The sequence below is a fragment of the Gadus macrocephalus genome, chromosome 11 (genome assembly GCF_031168955.1).
Source record: "Gadus macrocephalus chromosome 11, ASM3116895v1".
Classification (NCBI taxonomy): domain Eukaryota; kingdom Metazoa; phylum Chordata; class Actinopteri; order Gadiformes; family Gadidae; genus Gadus; species Gadus macrocephalus.
This window is the reverse complement of record NC_082392.1, coordinates 11,061,406-11,080,464: the sequence shown is the minus strand read 5'-3', so window position 1 is coordinate 11,080,464 and position 19,059 is coordinate 11,061,406. Positions and strand designations below refer to the sequence as shown.

General features: G+C 43.3%; 1 long non-coding RNA gene across 2 annotated transcripts; it reads right to left on the bottom strand.

Annotated features, from left to right (window-relative positions):
- Positions 1-502: 502 nt before the first annotated feature.
- LOC132467603 (uncharacterized) lies at positions 503-15,009 on the bottom strand. 2 transcript variants are annotated; one of them, XR_009528037.1, is made up of 2 exons: positions 14,582-15,009; positions 503-693 (listed from the first exon to the last, which is right to left on the bottom strand). It is a non-coding gene; the product is annotated as an uncharacterized LOC132467603 (long non-coding RNA). The 2 variants fall into 2 exon arrangements; XR_009528038.1 differs by lacking the exon at positions 14,582-15,009 and adding an exon at positions 897-1,224.
- Positions 15,010-19,059: the final 4,050 nt, after the last annotated feature.

The following is a 19,059-nucleotide window of genomic DNA, read 5'->3' as shown; positions in this document are numbered from 1 at the left end:
AGATTAGATAGAATACTTAAAGGGATACTTCACCGGTGGAGATACGAAGGTTATATGAAGTAAATAATTCTATGTATTATGAATGTGCAAAAAAAAGGTTCAAATCCTAGCCTGAGAAAAGGCAGAAAGTGTCTCTCTGGCTCAAAAGTAAGAAATCCTCCAACTACCACAGTGCATTGCGCTCGCTGCACCGCCCGCCTGTTTCCGTTTGGAGGGGGAAGGACCCATTATAGGCTAGCCCGATTGAGTGGTAGCACGTGCAAACTTTGTGTAAACATATCCCTGTGATATGTTGACTAGTTTAGACTTCTGCCCTCTTCTTTTCAAAAGCACCATTTGTATATAACTGTACAGCATAAAAACATTTGCTGATTACAGTAGCTCAGCAGATCAAGTATTTGTACTCAACCTTTTCTCCCCAGTTGAAAGTGTTTATCTTATACAGTAAGCCTACTTTAGTATAACAGCACTTGGGTTAGTAAACAAATCACAACAACCAACATGAATTTGAAGTTTTATTCATGAAAAATATGAACTATTTACAAAAAGAAAACGGGTAGGGTGCGTTTGCTAGGGTAAAAATAGTCACAGCTCATCTTGAGCATCTACTGTCTCCTGGTAGCCACGGTACTGCCCATCTTATGCTGGGCAATTAGCTCTGATGGCCTGGACAACACAGGAAGCCGATACTGTCTAAGAAAGAAAGAGAACAACATTAGCAAAGCAAGATAAATTATGCCACATTAAATTATACCACATTACACAGACTTCAAGCTAACGTAACATAGCCTATGCTCTGCCAATAAGATCGGCTACTTTCGGATAACTACATTGTCCCCTTCCCCAGGACTCAAAACTATTGTAGCCAATGTGTTAGTAAAAAAACTAACACTTACTCTATGCTCAGAAGTCTATTTCTCCCAGCGGGCTTTGGCTGGCGTTTCCAGTTCACTTTCTCGGTCCGGAAATATGTATAAAATACCCAACTGTTCAGATGAGGCGTAAAGCCTGGGTGAGAGATTACACACATGGCCCAGTCCTCGCCAGATTCATCCATTTATTCTAGAAGAAACTTGCATCGCTGAAATTCGCTGCAGCATAGGGACTCTATGCTGTTAGTGTCTATAGGCGAACAGAGCAAACCGGCGCGCTCCGGCTTCTTGTCCTCGGCAACAGGCAAGGCTTGTTCAGCTGCAGCCACAGCAGCCTCCTCCTCTGTTTTGTCAATTCTTTCTGGCTGTACAAATATCCCTGAATGTCTGAATCCAACAATAGATTTTCAAAATCCACTTTGGCTGTTTCACATTGCAAATGTGTTCTCTAGCTAAGCGGTAAAGAAACATGGCGGACATTGTGTTTACATCTCGTACGCAAGCTCCCGCCCCCCCTCATTCCTTATTGGTGGGCTCACAAATTTGCGGAACCAGTGGTTTGTAGTCCTCGGCCCTTCTAGCAGGCAAGGTTAGGGCAAAGTTTTACCGAGATGACGTCAAACGCGTGACCAGCGCTGCTCTGTGCACAAAACATCATCCCCCCCAAAAAATGTGTTAACGTTGTTGTAACGTTATAACGTTAGCGTACACATTTGTTTGGCTGGCATGAGCCTTTAGTACATTGTAGTGACATAGGTAATGAAATATTATATAAATAAATAAGGTCTCTTCTGGATTATTGTTTCCCATGTTTACCCTAAGTTAGGGGGTACACAGCAACCAAATAAAAAGAATAGTTACCTTAAATAAAACGATGTGTTTCTCTTGGTTTGTACATTATAGAAAGATTTGGTATAATGTAAGAACACAACTCAACGAAATCTATAAGATAGGTCTAGCTGTAGATATTTTAATACAGAAATGTTGTGTACCTCCTGGTCTTGTCATCTGGTCCTATTTGGTTTTGCATGGTCTGGTCTGTGCTCTAGTCTGGTTTATGGTCCTGTCTGCTTCGCTTTGGTTTTGTATGTTGTATGTTTGTATGTCTGGTCATTTGGTCTGGTCAGCACTGTTCTTGTTTATTCTAGTCTAGTCTAGTCTGTCAGATGGTTATCAGTGGATGATCAAACGGAACCATTGACATCTGAATGGACTCAGGATCCTAAAAGGACCGAGGACACAAAACACTAATCTGCATAAGAGTGTATGATCCCTGTACCATTTCAAAAGTCGTATTTCCATCAAATATCCGTTAATAGTGGCTAGGTCCCCAACTCATCCCCTCTCTTTACAAATTAGCTCAAATTAGTCATTACCATCAGAGTGGATGTTTAAAGCCCTGATATAAATCACCCTCCCACTGTCTTTGGCAGATAATTAGCCTCACCTCCACTGTACCTCTCCTCATGCTGCCTTTTTCTTTCAGAAATCTCTGTCCTTGGGTCCTTAAAGTGGTCCTCAAAAAACACTTTATCCCTATGATGAGTATCCGGGGACAGACGCCAGCCGTCTGTCAAATTAAAGTGTGAGTATAATAGTGAAGATCCTCTTCCTCATCCCCTGAACTGACTTCCTATTGACTCAAACTACTTCCTGTTGAGTTCACTCATGTGTTTGTTTATGCACATGCATACAAGTAAACACTGGTCTTTCGGCACACATCTGATTACCTGCGTGCGTGCGCGTGTGTGTGCGTGTTGTGATTGTGAGTGTTATTGTGTTTCCGCAAGCGGTATTGTGTGTGTGTGTGTGTGTGTGTGTGTGTGTGTGTGTGTGTGTGTGTGTGTGTGTGTGTGTGTGTGTGTGTGTGTGTGTGTGTGTGTGTGTGTGTGTGTGTGTTGTGTGTGCGCTTGTGTTGTGAGTGTGTGTGGGGCAGAGGAACTGATCATGTTCAGGTCACCAGGCCACAGGTTGAGGGATTGCTAAGAGAACCAGCAGAGAGGCTCTGAATATACTGTTCATTACACACACCACTGCCCACACACTACACAGATACCGACACACACACACACACACACACACACACACACACACACACACACACACACACACACACACACACACACACACACACACACACACACACACACACACACACACACACAATACACAGATACAGACACACGGCTATAGACACACATACACACTTCTGCTGACACACGCACACACACACAGAAATACACTTGGACACAAATCATCAGGCATACACATAAGGCACTAACAACCACACTGATATTCACACACAAACGCACTTGTGCTCACACACACCCACCCACACCCCACAGTGAGAGGCAGCTACCCTATTCATTCACTCTCACGCTCTCCTGATTTCTCATACACAGAAACGCACACCTATAAACACCTCTAAACAGATCTGTAGACCCAGTACAGTGCTACTAAAATCACACACAAATCTTCCATACAGTGTCACAGTGGAATCGCTGCTTCAAGTAATTACAGAAAACATAAGGTCATATGTTTGCAATTACATCCTTCTCTCTCTCTCTCTCTCTCTCTCTCTCTCTCTCTCTCTCTCTCTCTCTCTCTCTCTCCCTCCCTCTCTCTCTCTCTCTCTCTTTCGTACACTCCCTTTCTATGTCACTGTACACCACTGTCCTTTTTTGTTCCAGAGGGAATGAACAAAACAATCAAGGTTAATCAAATAATAAGCCAACCTCCCCATCAAATGTGTGGGAAAAACACAGAGGTCTAAAGCCAATCCAATTCGGTTTATTGAATTCGATTTTACAAAATTATATTTTCCCAGACTAGTCACTCACCCCTAAACGCCCAGTATTAGAAACCAACAGGGAAAATAGAGTCATGCAAACAGCAAACAGAAGAGGAATCAGACTGCACCAAACAATGACAACCAGATTCAATGGAAGTCAATGTATTTATAAAGCACATTTAAAAAACAACCAGGTCTGACCAGTGTTATGTACAGCTATACAGATAAACGACACGTGCACGCTATGCAAAATTTATCGATTTGATTCAAACTCCAGGTGAAAAGCAGAGGTTTCCAGGGGGACTTGGAAAGTGTTCATAGAAGGAGCGGACCTAACATGAAAGACAAATCCTCAGCTTTGTGCCAGCAACGACAATGGTGCCGTCACCTTTTATTCAGCTTGACGGTACGATTGCATCCGTCCTCCAGCTTCTGAACTGTTCTTCAGAAGCTGGAGGACCATGAATGGCTCTCCCTGCTGGGGCTGTCCATCAAGCTCCACTGGCCCATTACCCCCACATCCAGGTCAGGGGGTTGTGGGTGGGCTTGACAAATGATTGGCTCTGACGAGGTGACCCCAAGGACCAATCCGATGGCGCCGTCCGCTGCTGGAATAGCGGGGGAGATAATATTGCTGGGGAGTCTGGTCATTAATTACGGCCCCAGCTATCAATATCTAATTATCCTGGCTGTCTGGCGGATGGACGCAGGAGAAAGATGAAGCCACCAAGCTGCGACTGCTTCCCATAAAGGAACCTGTACCGTTTGTTCACTGACTCTTCCTCCATAGCTGCCTTCTTTTCATAGCCCGGAGGAAGTGTGTGGCATGGAATGGGGTCTTCCCAATCAAACCATGTAACAGCCTTTCACACACATAATACATCAGATTGGCCGGGGTAGTTAAAGTGTTCACACTTTGGGGCTTTGACGACAAAAGGTGATTTAAGGGACCGCCGTTGTAAGCGATGAGAATGTCAATTTTACTTTACGTGGGGGAGTAAATTTGGAAAACTCGGGTTTCAGTACCATTTAGAATTCATGTGTGCAGGCATGCCTGGGTGTGTGTACCTACCTATGTGTGTCAGTGTGTGTGTGTGTGTGTGTGTGTGTGTGTGTGTGTGTGTCTCTCCATGCGTGCATGTGGATTTTTCTGTCTGTCTTTTTGTGTGTGCGTGTCCACATGTGTGTGTTTACATTAACAGACTGTTGAGAGATTTGTAATTTGATTGATTGTGGAGAAAGTACAAAATCAAAGAAAATAAACAACTTTGCACATCGGCCCAATATCTTTCCTAATAGAAGAAATCAGCGGTTGGCCGTGTCCACAGACATCTCTTAAAGAGACCATTTCATAGGCATAAAAACACTGTATTTCCTAGAAACAGCTTTCCTAGACAAAAGCACTGATGGGCTGCCTTTCCAGGGTGAGGTCAAACCACGCTATATATACACATCTATTGATCGACACTGAGTCTAAGTTTGAATTGAGAGAAACAAACAAGCAAAAGATATAGATAGAGACGAGGCTGGGAGGGAGACAACGTGACGGAGAGAGAGAGAGAGAGAGAGAGAGAGAGAGAGAGAGAGAGAGAGAGAGAGAGAGAGAGAGAGAGAGAGAGAGAGAGAGAGAGAGAGAGAGAGAGAGAGAGAGAGAGAAATCCTTCACCCCACACCACTTGTCTGAGGGTCTGCAAGCAGATAGGCCATGATCTGTCTAGCACATTAGAACAAATATACTTCTAAAATGTTTCCACTGTGAGTAATTATCACAGGGCCAGAGTCACAGTCTTACAAAATGAATATTCGCCTGGGATTTGATCTTATCCAGATGTGTCGAGCACAAATCACATCTGGCTGGTATGCGTCGTGAACGCTACAGTGCTGTCGTCAACAGCTCGTCGGGTATGTCGGCTGCGGTCTATCATCGCCATGGCAACCCCTCCGAAACAGTGTTGCGTCGCGGCCCATTATGTCCGGGGCTTGGATTATTTCACAGACGCGAGTTCCAGGAAAGATAATTGTCTAAAATCCCTGACTGTAAGTGGCCGTGCTCATAGAATATCGTTAAATCATAATCACTATTCAAGCATGCGCATGAGTGTTTCTCATGTTCTGTTTACCTTTGTCCATCACCTTTCGCCATCGTATAGGTTGCCTCTGTCACGGAACTAACTATTGTCACACTGCCGATTAGCTCCGTGAAAGTCAGGCCACATCACCGGCTCACTTGTCTCCACAATTTGTTTCTGCTTTATTTGTTAATAATCAATGTTCCTGGCTGTCAGAATCACAACAATAACACTGTCAGCCGGGACATTGAGCAAGATTCAGACAAAATAGATTAAAAAAAAGTGCATTGTCATGGTATTGCGGGATTGTTAAAACCTGCTTGGTATGCTGTCGGAGCGGACTTCGTTCTTTACTACCAACAGACCTTCGTTACAAAGACTCCAGTCAGCCCGGATAGGGTACAGGAGGAGGGAGGGGAGGAGACAAGATGAGAATTGGAGGGAGGAGAGGAGACAAGAGAGGAGAGGTAGGGGAGGGGAGAGGGAAGTGAAAGGGGAAAGGAGAGGTAGAGAAGGGGGAAGGAAAGGGGGGAGGAACAGGGGGGAGAGGTGGAGAGGTTAAGGGGAGAGGAGGGAAGACAAAGGAAGCAGAGACGAGATTTAAAGAGAGGAAAGGGAAAAGTGGAGATGAGAAATGAGAGTGGAGGAGAGATAAAGAGATGAGAGGAAGGATATCGGTCTCCGTATGTCAGAAGCCCTATGGCTTTCCTCTGATCATCTATGCTGGATAAGCCCATCCAAGAAACTACAACTGCTGGAGTGATAAGTCAGTGACAGAGTTGAGGAGACACTTGTTTCCCAAACAACCTGGGCCACAGACAGCGTTGATGAGGGGTTAGCTACCCTGCTCTGGGACACTCACATACATGCTGGTGACAGCACCGACTCTCCATGACCCCTTGTGGGCCCAAACACAAACCTGTTCCATGTGCCTGATGGGACTGTGGTTATAAAAAGCATGTTGACAGGTTTACATGAATCACAACATCACAAATTAATTAGGAAGAACCTCCAGGGAAACCTGACCTGATTAAAAAGGAAAATAAAATGACTATTGTTTGGGGAGGGTTGGGGGAGGCGGTGGGGTTTGTATTGGAAGCCCTCTGCGACTGCAAATACGATTTTGGTTTCTACAAATAAACCTGAGTAGGCTTGTCAAGAATCTACATTTGATGGATGATATATTGCCCCTATATTGACTATTTTATCCCATTCAGTTCTTAAAAATATTCAGACATTGGACTTGACTGTCACAGTTATTTCTTTTATTATTTCTTACAGAAATATAATAATTATTAATCGAGAATTATGCAGTTGTTGGGGAAAACACCTGGTATCATCCCCTATGGCTGTAAAGAGAGGAAATACACAGCACAACTTGCTAAAAACGCAAATATTCTGCTTTCTGCACTAAGAACCACGCCGGTCATCTAGACAGATGGATACAATCCTCAATCTTAAGACCTATTGAAGACTAGCTTGTGCTCTGTCCTTTCACCGAATATCCTATGCATTTAGAGGATTTGATTATAGAGCATTTTCCCTTTTTAATACAAGCTTACAATAGTGGCATGAATGGCAGTGTGCAGATGAGGAGGATTATAATAAGTGGGTGTGCATTCATTAATACACCCATGTTTTGTAGAAGTTAGTTTTGAGGTTGTTTCCCTGTTCGATAACTAAAAGTTGGTATTCACTCTTTCGGGGAAAGTTGGTAAACTAATATGTTCCAGGCTAGGGCCGTCAAATATCTACCTTTGTGCAACTGTAAGCATATTAATGTTTCTATTTTGCCAAACCGAAAAAAAGTAGTTTTTGTTGTCACTTTCAGCTCAAACATTCAGCTCAAAAGGTCATGTTAAAAAAAAAGGTTATAAAATGACAAAAATCCCATACAAATTACCTTAAAATATGTCCAAAAGTATGTCCATGTCAATATATCATAGGATAACGCGATAAAATATTTCAACATTCTTATCAGGATAAAGAGTGACTAAATCTCCACGGATCAACCCCTGACCTCTGGAGCCGTTCCAGAAGGAACTGACTTAGCGACAAGAGCTGATAATCCACTACAGAACAGCAAAATCCATCTTAAAACCACGCTATTTCTCCCCCTCACCTCCACCAAACCCCTGCTGGATGTGGGCTTTTAGAAAACTCTCTCCTCCGCGGTGACTCTCGCAGCGCCGGTGGACAAACCGACCAAGCGCGTGGTGTGTTTGGGCTGGGGTATAAGTATGATCCAGATCCAACAGAGGTCCATGTCTACAGACGATTAGCTGACCACTGTGGAAACATCCTATAAACAAAGACAACCAACAAGGATCAGGAGGCCCGCACGCCTCCTAATTCTCTTTAATCTCCTGCATCCGTAGTTAGTTGTAATCAATGGCAGACTTCCCTCTCTTTTTATGTGTGTGTATGTCTTCTTTCTCTATCCCCATCTTTCTTCTTTTCTTTCCTCTGTATTCATTTCTATTTTTCTTTCTTTCATTCTCTGTCAGTCTGTCTTAACTTTCTATTTCCCTCTCCTTTTCTTGCTTATATGTTCTTATTGGGATCAAAAGAAGGATAACAATCCTTCTTTTGATCCATCGGTCTATCAGATAAGAGGAGGGTGGCAGCATGCTGGAGGAGACTGTGATGTAAGGCCAGGGGCATCTGCGTGAGGGATTAGTCTTATTGTATTCGGTATTGACGCTGCAGATTAAGGAAGGAGTACTGTTTGGAGTGAGCTTTCTCCTGGATTACAGCGGATCGCGAGTTGTGCCTTTCTGCCCTGGATGTGTGGACTCAACAGACCGCTCTCGCAAGCCAGTGTCCATGTCCTCAAATTAATTCCCTCTCGTTCAAACCTCTCTTACTTTGTCTCTTCCACTGAGCTCACCATCAGCCCCACCGCCAGCTTCTACTAATATATTCCAGCTGGGAAGATCATCCCCATCCCTCCCACCCCAGCCTCTTGTGTTCAGTGTTGACAGCACATTATGATGCAGTGTGTGCTGTAGTATCTATCTGGGGTACTGGATAATGTAATCCCGATTCTGGAGTACGACTCCAACCTGAAAGGTTCGGGGTTCAATCCCAAATGCCCTCCATCTATGGCATGTAATGAAAAGTATCTGAAAACACTGTCGGCCACTTGGGATAACGGCGACATTTTAATCCTAGTTTCTTACACTACCAAGGCCGCATACATTCTTAGCATGGTTGGAGCCAGTGAGAACCAAACCCCTATCCCCTGCCGTCTCCAACACCATCTCCGAGCCTTCGGTGTCCATCTCTACAGTTCATCACAACCCCTCAGCCGGTCACGACCCGGATCAAGGCCCAGGGACCACGGCAAGCCTTTCGCTAGGCCCGAGGACCAGGGAATTACCGAGGGAGACACATTATCTCAGAGTCATTAATTATTCACAGCAGCAGCAGTGGTAAAGAGAGAGGGGGGGGGGGGAAGCTCGTCTGAGACTGATAAAACACACGTTACAATTCCACCACTGCTCCATTCCTCACCACAATCGCAGAGAAGGAAACAAAAAGAGCGAGCGGTTCGCCATTATCCCCCACTTTATCTCCCTGAGTGTCCTGTCCGCCCGCCCAGCCTTTAAACAGCCGCCAGCCAAGGAACAGACAGAGCGGGGCTTGGCGGGAGGGGAACACAGACAATTGTGTCCACATGGGAGGACGGAAAAACAGAGATGCATGCTTGAAATGCAGTGTTTGTGTTTGTATATGTGTTTGTATATGTGTTTGTGTGCATGTGTGTATGGGTGCATGTGTTGGTGGATGTGCTGCATTCATGTGTATCATAGGTGCGTCAGAATACTGGGGGTGCCTCGCATCTCCTCTCTCCAGGTTTAGGTCTGGCAGGAAGTCTGACACCTAAACCCCTACGCAGATTATTTTCACCAGGGGATGACAGAGTATAACAACACACAGATTCTACACCACGTTACTGACAACAGTAATTAGTATCGCTAGGGATATGATTGTCTCTATGTCTGGTGCTGAAACTATGTTCTCTACGATTACGACCCTTACATTGAACTGTACTATCTGTACTATTATCAATGCTGTAAGTAATCAATACTTTGGCGTTAACGACTGAATGTAAACTATGCCTTTCTGTTAAACTACTTTGTGAGCTTCATAGTCCTTGGATACTACATTCAATTTTACTATTCTCTTTTAGTACTACTGATGTAAAGTATATTGTGTATATTGTGTGTATATTGTGTACTCTATGCTAATACACCCTGCTTGTTGTCTAACTGATCACTGTTTTGATTGTTTGATGTTTTGTTTTGTCTTGTTTTTGTTTTATTTATTTCTTATTTATTATGTCTATTTATTTATTTATTTATTTTTTCCACAATGTCTTGTTTTTTTTAAACGATTTATGATGACTATATGCTCTGTAAGGTGACCTTGGGTGTCTTGAAAGGCGCCTCTAAATTAAATGTATTATTATTTATTATTAACTATATTTTCATATGATACATGCAAAAAAGTTTCTAAGCTTTTCTCCACGACTACCAATGAGGGCATTTATACTCGGCTTTTGATAATAATATAGGACTGCATGCTTACTCTACTATTCTTCAGCAATACAGCAGATGGGAACAGGTGAAGTTTGGTTAATATGACTACTCACTGAAAATATGAAGAGCCCGGTATTGTTTGGGGATATTACAGGCAGTTCCTTATATTCTAGGCCATTTTGGAGATTCCAATTCATATCAATAAGCCACTGGCAACGGTCTGGCGATTGGCTGCTACCCAACCGTGACTGTTACGAGACCCAAGCGGATCACAGGTTGGCGGGCCAAGTTAAAGTCTGAGTTGAGATGATTGGTTATGTTATAACCATCAGTCACCACCAGTTGTGTGACTGATGGTTATAACATGCCTATCCAGACTTTCTCTGGCAACCAGGTTTTCCTACAGAAAACCGGGTATTCCATTAGGAATACTCTGCGGTGGGGAAGGTTATTTAAGGGTACCACACAAAAAGCTTTTAGCCTTGAACATAACAGAAACCCAATGCAAAAAATATATATTAATTAATTAATATATTCATTTATTAATATATATTCAACCATAAATAAATATATACAGTGGGGCAATATATACTGTACCCCAAACCAAGAGGAAGATGAATATATACATACAGCAGTGTAGACACAATGGATGAGGGAGTTTCATATCTATGCTGAATGACATTGATGGTTCTCTGCTCTCATGCAGTCCTCCCTCTTTATCCAGGAGAAAAGCATCAACCCAAGAGGACGCTCTCTGTTCGCTGTCCTTCTGGCCACATAACACAATTCACTCACGTCTCTCCCGCTTAATATCACTCCAACCACCCGCCTGCATCTCCCTTGCCCTCTCAAATCTAAAAAGACCCCCATCACCACCTCGCCCGCCATGACCCACTGCCCATCTCCTCGCTCCGCCTCAGAGTGGCCCCAAGCTAAAAGGTTGTTAGCGCTGTTTCAAACGCTAGCAAGTGTTAAAAAAAAGAAGACAAAGAAATGAAAGAAGACCAACTGACATGTGGGCTAAACGTTAGTGGCAGCGGGGGCGTAGCCACCGCAGGGTACACACAGGGCTGATTCTCTCGCCAATTCGCAAACGCGTTCCTGTGCGACAATTAACATTTGCGCCGCACGTGACCAAGGGCACCGCTATTCTCAGCCGCTCTGAGGGGAGGCTGGCCTCTTGCATGGCGGCAAACCAGTATTTTGTATTTTTTATTCCTTTCGGGCTTGTCTCAGGTCCAGAGTTCTTTGAAGTCACATAAAGTGACTTTACGAGGGGTGTTCTACTTCCAACAGCCTAATAAAAGAGAGAGGCTGTAATACATGATGGATGCGGCTCGTGGCGTTTCTCTCTCTCTCTCTCTCTCTCCCTCCTGGCAGCCTTTAGAGGTCAAAGTTAAACTGCTCCACATAAACCTCATTTTCACTGTCCAGTTGTTTTAACCCCTTGCTCGAGGCCCGACTGCTATGGGCTGTGGACGCTCTGGGTGGTCCTTCAGGGTGTCAGCAAGCAGATGGTGGCTCTGGTCGACAGAACGTTATCCCGTTTCACCTTCCAAACTACAACGTCCCAGACATGATTCATCCGACACAGCATTAACTCATCAACCGTCAAAGAGTGTTAAACTGACACTACGATAGGATATTAATCATAGCATTGCAAGACTACCATAATTATCTTGGAATGTTTTGAAAATAATCCTTCGTTTCCCTGGAGGGTACTCCGAATGCTCTCTTTATTTTTGATGGACAAACAAGCCTTTTAAAAGTTAAAGTGCATGCACACGGCCCCAACCAACACCAACACAAGGTACTGTTCCAGACCTGTTGGTGGTTGCTGTCTGTTGCCGGAGGTTTCTATCTGAACACGTCAACTCAATTTGCCAACATCTGCCAACGGTTTATAGTCGGCATGTTGATGTTTTTTTTGGGGCAGTGTGCAAGCACCTTTAGTCCTAGCAGACAGAGTTGGTAGGTGGTGCTGCAGCAACCCTATAGTGCCGTTCCACGCTCTCGGAAGACCTTACCTAATGGACCCCATCATATATCTCTCTCCTCTCTACCACTCTACCTGTTCGTTCCACTGCTATAGCTCCTCAAACAGTCAGCCACTGCCGCCCTCTGCACTGCTCCTAACAATTTATTTTTCCTTTTTTCAGTTTTTTTGTGTTTTTCTGGCTGAATGCTCCTATAGGCACAGCCTCTCTATGATCCAGTAGGAGGATTATTTTTCCTGTGCTGTCATCAGCAGTTATACCTCACGAACAGATCACAGCCCTGACGCGTAAATAAATGTATTTTTCAATCTTCCATGTTGCTGCGCTGGTCTCGGGTGTCAGATTGGTGGCCGTGGCACTGTCGTACTGCACTGCTTTTGACAGAAATACTGATGGCTCCACTATTTTTGAGTTCTTTTTTTATCGAGCCAATAAACTTGTCATAAAAATCAGATACCGTCTGGATACGAAGGTATAAGAAATAGTAATTTCATTTTAATTTATGGTTGACAGTTGTAAACACCAGAGTGAACGCTCAGCAAATTCTCTGCTGATGTCTCAGTGGGCGGGGAGTGAGGGGAAGGTTCCTGGGGCAAGGAAAGGGACCCAGAGTTTGAGTGAGAGCCACTTAGGACGTTAGCGCGCTCTGTCAGCAGTTAAAATATCAGAAACATTATTGAAATGTGCAAAAACGTCCAAAAGTCAGTCCATAACTTAATTGGAATGGGTTGTTTTTTCTGTGAGTGTGTGTGTTGTCACATGAGAATACAAAACGTGCTGATTGGTTGGTTTCTTGTCAAGATTCAAGCACTGGGAAGGGCTGGATCCCTCACAGGGGTCAGCTGTGTGTTAGAGAATGGACGTGGTGACAAGGTGAAATATAAACCGCCTCAAAGCCACAACCAGTGGTATGAATTGTAGCCTGTCAGAGCCTGTAATGATGAATGAGTAAATCTAGATTATCTTTAGACGGAGAACATGAGGACACTAAATATAGAAAGAAATGTTATCGTCTTGATCTTCGTGTATGAGTGTGTGTGTGTGTGTGTGTGTGTGTGTGTGTGTGTGTGTGTGTGTGTGTGTGTGTGTGTGTGTGTGTGTGTGTGTGTGTGTGTGTGTGCGTGTGTGTGTGTGTGTGTGTGTGTGTGTGTGTTTTGTTGCATGAGTGTGTATAAGTCTGTGCGTGTGTATAGGCATTAGGCAACTTTGTGTGTGTGTGTGTGTGTGTGTGTGTGTGTGTGTGTGTGTGTGTGTGTGTGTGTGTGTGTGTGTGTGTGTGTGTGTGTGTGTGTGTGTGTGTGTGCGTGTGTGTGCGTGTGTGTGTGTGTGTGTGTGTGTGTGTGTGTGTGTGTGTGTGTGTGTGTGCCTGTTTATTGTGAATGTGCATGGTACTGTATGTTGTATGTTTGTTTTCTTATGTCAGTGTGTATTTGTATCGTTCTTTAAATGTGCTACTGCTGTCATCTGCAGGCCAGGCACAGCACTGCGTGACAACATCTATGGCTGTCCTCAAATTGGCTGTTTGGGAAAACAACTTCCCTTTTATGATTTACTTATTGTGGTGGTCCTGCCAATCTCCATTGGTAGTAACACTCTCAAGGTTAGGTTTGATTCCAACTGGGGCCACCCAAGCTATGAATGTAATCTATCTTTGCAAGAGGATGGTCTATTTTCTACGAAGTCTAAAATGTCAGATAATATTATGACAAGAATCTAAGAAAATCAGTGGAATCAGATCAAATCAATTGGGCAGTACAAAATGTGCATTTTTCTAGAAAAAACTACAGAAGATGTTTCATGTTTAGCACTACTAACCTGACAACAGTTCAGAGAGCAGGTGCTGATGTTTGTCTCTAGTGAACAATAAACAATAATAACCATTAGAATACCGGTACTCATTTGTCTGTGTTTATGGGTTTCCCTTTAACTGTTATTTACCAACATTTCATAATTAAACTCAAAAAGGTTAAATATGTGCAATTAATGTAGGCTAACCCTAACCCTATGACGAATAAAACGAAATATGCTTGAACATCTAAGAGCTTATTCAAACGTCACCAAAAGCAATTTAGTGGGATTTTCCATTCTTCATGCAACAGGATCACATACATCCCCTACCAAAATGTGTCGATACCCCATGTCAGGGAATCACCACAACACACACACACAGGCATTGGCCATTGTCTGCATGCCCGACGGCCCTCAGGTGCGTTGTGGTTACAACATGAAAATGTGATGTTTAATAATTACTGTTTTGTGGTTACAGCATAGATGTCACATTTTAAGGCAAACAAAATATTTCACTCACGTGAATCCTAGCAGCAGAAGAAGCTTTTTCATCAGACCTGGGCCACTGAGTGCGTGCCCGGTAAAACCCGGTCCGTGCCCGGTAAAACCCGGTCCGTGCCTGGTAACGCCCGGTCCATGCCCGGTTACGCCCGGTAACGTCTGGTCATGCCCGGTAGCGCCCGGATCATGCCCGGTAATGCCCGGTCCGTCGTCTAGGTCTCGGTGGTTTTGGTCTGCACGCCGCCAAACGACGGCAAGGGAACCAGGGAGGCTTTGTTCGTTATCGCGTAAGTTGACCTGTGTGTAAAAGTTACCAAAACAAACCGTCTATCTGATCTTTTAATGCTTTAAAAAGCTAACTGGTTCCTAGGTGTCTATTTTGGGATTTTTTGGGAAAATGTAACAACCAGCTGTTCGAAAATACATACTAATACACTGACTCCTGTTACCTTGGCTCGCTCTTGCATCCTTCCCGCTCCCGTGACCCTTCACCTCTGAAAATATGAAGAACATTGCAAGTTTAACTAAAATAAAGCCTTTCTTTATAAATCCATGAATAAAGCACAAGTTTTAACCATATTTTTCACCAATGAAGAATGAACAATATACAATTTGACCATTTTAATTAATTTTAATCTTAAACACAAAACCAGGATTTCCACTGGGTTATACATTTAAGTTTACATTGAGGGCATATAGCAGAAGCTTTTTATCCAAAGCCATTTACAATAATAACATTTGTCAAAAGGAAAACAATATATCGCTGTCGGTATAGTAAGAATGTTCATGGAACTAAGTCCCAAGCACAGACAATTGCTCGGTGAACCCATTCTCTGTAACAAAGCTATATAGGATGTATTACAAATGCAATACAACTACATTATGCGTACATTCCAGTGTCCGCAGTGTCCAAGTTGAAATCAATATGAAAAGTGAAATGCTCTATAAGCTATAATAGGCTATTATCTGAATTGCCATTGAAATAAGACACAAATCAGACCCTTCGACAGTTGGAGGGTTGATGGTTCAATTTCTTGGCTGTCCTTGGGCAAGATACCTGCAACCATATGCCTGATTAGTTATTTCATGACATCATAGAAAATCTTTCTGTCTTGGCAGTGCTACACGAGAGGGAAAAATGAGTTAATGTTGTTAACATGTAAACCAACAAAACGTGTTTGTTTAACAGTTGCTTTTGATGACAGACACCAATTATAACGATGACATTCCTCACGTTTCGCGTTTAACGTAATGGTGACACTCGCTTTCAGCAACCAATTACACAATACGTTTGTTTCTGTTGGGTCTAAATAAGCTCATTTAACAAAGCTGGACACTTGGAGATACACAAGTCGATCGTGTATGCATACAAATTGAGGTTTGGAAAAGCAAACTGTATGAAAGGGGAAAGAAATTACTCACTTGATCTATACACAAAATCCTTCCTGTGCTGCTTAACCACACAGCGATCTCTGGGATAACCGAATCCTTTTCATGCCACATTTATCTTCCATTATTCTGCCGCTATGTATACAAAACTGTTTTCTGGGGCAGTGAAACGATGAACAAGGCCCAGGGAATGCAAACAAACCATTGATCTAGTCCTGACACGCAAAAACACTGCCCACAGTTGATGTTTTCTTGGGGCTTGTTATGAATGGCTTCTAGGGGCCTTTTAACACTGGGCTCTGAGACTGTATTAGATACATGACCGTTTAAGGGCTACTAACTTAGCATGACAGGTCACCAAGTAGGCCTACTCCACGGTGGGAATCAGAGTGGTTTTATAGGGAAACGTTAAGGGGTTGGGCTTTCACAAATCTTAAACACAAGTGTATTAGGTTCTTTGCGGGTTTGGTTGCTGAACAAAGCTTGGCTACAGTGAGTTTATCTCTAACATCTCCCCTCTTTTTCACTCTGTAGCCTTCCCCTCTCTCTTTCTAAAAGTCGCAACATTACAAACTGTACATACACAGTCGGACAGGTTGACCCCAACGACATGAATGAAATGAGCTGATAGTTGTAGAGTGTGAGTGTCAGCGCCGTGAGACGGAAAAAAACAATTATAACGTTCAATATTTAACTTGTACAGCAGTGAGGCATTTATTTCTGAGGCGTTGTGGCTGCAAGGCTGCCTTTAGAGCGTCAAAATGTTATTACGATTTTTTTCTTTATTTAAAAATCGCTTGGATGACTTTGGGGGAGGGGGGTGGGCAGAACTCATGGCATGCGAGCCAACGCAGTATATCGACCAGCCTTTCAATTCAAATAACATGATGCCCAGGAGGGGGACAATGGGGAGTGGTTGGTCTCTATTCTGCAGAAGAACAGCAACTATCACAGTTCAGAATTACTGAAGCAGATAAGATCACCCTAGACTATGTCTGGACTACCGAGAAATATGTGACGAATTTGACCAAACAGAACTATTAACTGCTAATGTAATAAATATGTTCTAACAAATCTGTCTTTCTGTCTGTCTGTCTCCCCACCATAATCTTCCAATAATATAATGTTATCCATGAATCAACATTGTTGGGGTTATTTTAATATCTTCTTTTAACATTGTGTCTGATTCATTTGTATTAAGATAGGGCAAGCCTGAATGCCTTTCTACAAGACATTTAGAACAAGGGTCGTCAAATGCAGTGAAACAATGGAATACTAAAGCACCCTTGTTTACCAGGAAGGCATCACTCCATCGATACTTCCAGTCTGTGTCCAGTTTAAAGGCCTGCTCCTCTTTCTGCACACCTCAACACGGTCTGAACGAAAAGACAGTGGGACGTTTAAAGAGTGACCTTGGCTGTTTTTACAGTCTTGCTTCACCTTGTCATCATGGTGGCCTGGCCTTGACCAATCAATGTACCGAGGGTCTGACGAGGGCTGCCATACAGGAGGCCAGTGGAGACTCTGTGGGTCCTGCGCTCCCCACTCCACCATGACATGAGATGACAGCAGTACTGCCTGTGCGGCATCCACACGGCCTGAGATAGTAATATCATAGAAGAATGGTTGGAAAGGAATGCAGGGAGACTGTTTGAAAAGCCAGGCTGCCTGGCTGATATCATAGACCAGTGTTATTCCCAACTGGGGATATGCTACAATACAAAGGGTTGGAAAACACTGTCAGAGACTGTGTATCCGCTGATGTTCACCATGTCGTCCGAAGTGTATAGGTCTGAATCCAGGTACAACAGCCCCACCTTCTGGCGAATAATAGAACAGCTGATACGGTTGCAGATTTGAGTAATGGTAATTACTCCGCACACGTGCGCGTACACGCACGCAAACACAAATGAAAAAATATTATAAATAATAAAAGCGAAGGTCAGCGTGTGTGATGCAATTGTGATTGTGTGTGTGTGTGTGTGTGTGTGTGTGTGTGTGTGTGTGTGTGTGTGTGTGTGTGTGTGTGTGTGTGTGTGTGTGTGTGTGTGTGTGTGTGTGTGTGTGTGTGTGTGTGTGCGTGTCTGTGTGTGTGGTTGTGTATGCGAGTGTTTGTGTGCATGCATGTGTGTGTCTGTGTGTGTGTGTGTGTGTGTGTGTGTGTGTGTGTGTGTGTGTGTGTGTGTGTGTGTTTTTTAAAAAGAGAAAGACAGAGAGTGTGTATGCGTGCATGTGTGAAGTAGAGGGCAAACACATTAGCAGAGAATGTACTATTCCCGTGTTGTCAAATCACATGTGTTATGTGATATTAATATCAGACACAACCAGGTGCCACCTGTTCTGCTTACAAGCCCTCGATTAAAAAAAGTGTCTCTGACTGTGACAAACGAGCCGTGAAGACAGGATTTATAAAAGTGCATATTGCTTAGATAAGCACTGTGCTAAAGTAGTCCTACTTCTGCGTACAGGAAATTCGATAGGATTTTCTTGGAAATTATCTTGCAGGGAATCAGCATTTTGTACCGCAGTACGACCCAGCATAGCGAAATCAGAGCAGGCCCCAGGACATGAGCAGAGAAGGAAGAAAAGGTTTGCGATATTTTTGCTGAAAACATCTGTCTTAAGCTCTTCCGGTAATAAGATGCCATGGGTTTTCAGTAATATGACTAGAGAGCTAAATGGGAGACCGACTATATAATACTGGTTATTTCAGTACAGGTAAATGACTGCAGTATAGTGTTTAATGCAGTTACTACAGTATTCTTACAAGTGAACACAGGTCAATACAGTTTGGAGTTTTACTGTGCTCTTACTGGACATAACATTGACTACAGTACTTATTCTACTAATATACTTAATGTAGACAACAGAGCAGTTGTCTGAATGGTCAGTAGAGGTTAGTAAAGTAATCTCTTTCCAATTTCACTTTCATCTTAAGGAAGGAATTTCCTTCCAGACATTACAGTTAACACTTAACTGCTAAATGATAAAATTCTTTAACAAAACCTTCCCTTTCTCACTGGTGCCATTACCTCTGTCCAAATTGTTAACCTTATGAGCGTCTTCAGAACTCATCTGCCCATGGACCCAATCAGCACATGGATTTAA